Genomic DNA, 323 nt, shown 5'->3' with positions numbered 1-323 from the left:
TTCTGCGTAGTACCTGGCTCAGGTTCTGGTTATGTTCTTGGAACGATTTTCCGAAGACCAGAATGTCGTCGAGATATACCAAACATGACGTCCAGAGCAAGCCCCCCAGCACTTGCTGCATCATCCGCTGGAACGTGGAGGGTGCGTTGCATAGTCCAAATGGCATTACCAGAAATTCGAACAGGCCTTCCGTGCAAATGAACGCCGTCTTTTCCACCGCGGCCGGATCCATTGCTACCTGCCAATAACCGGACGCAGCATCTAGACTTGAGAAATATTGGGCGCCATGGAGTGCTGCCAGCATATCGTCAATTCGGGGTAAC

This window comes from Gregarina niphandrodes, assembly GCF_000223845.1.
Source record: "Gregarina niphandrodes unplaced genomic scaffold scaffold00104, whole genome shotgun sequence".
Classification (NCBI taxonomy): domain Eukaryota; phylum Apicomplexa; class Conoidasida; order Eugregarinorida; family Gregarinidae; genus Gregarina; species Gregarina niphandrodes.
This window is presented reverse-complemented; position numbering follows the sequence as displayed.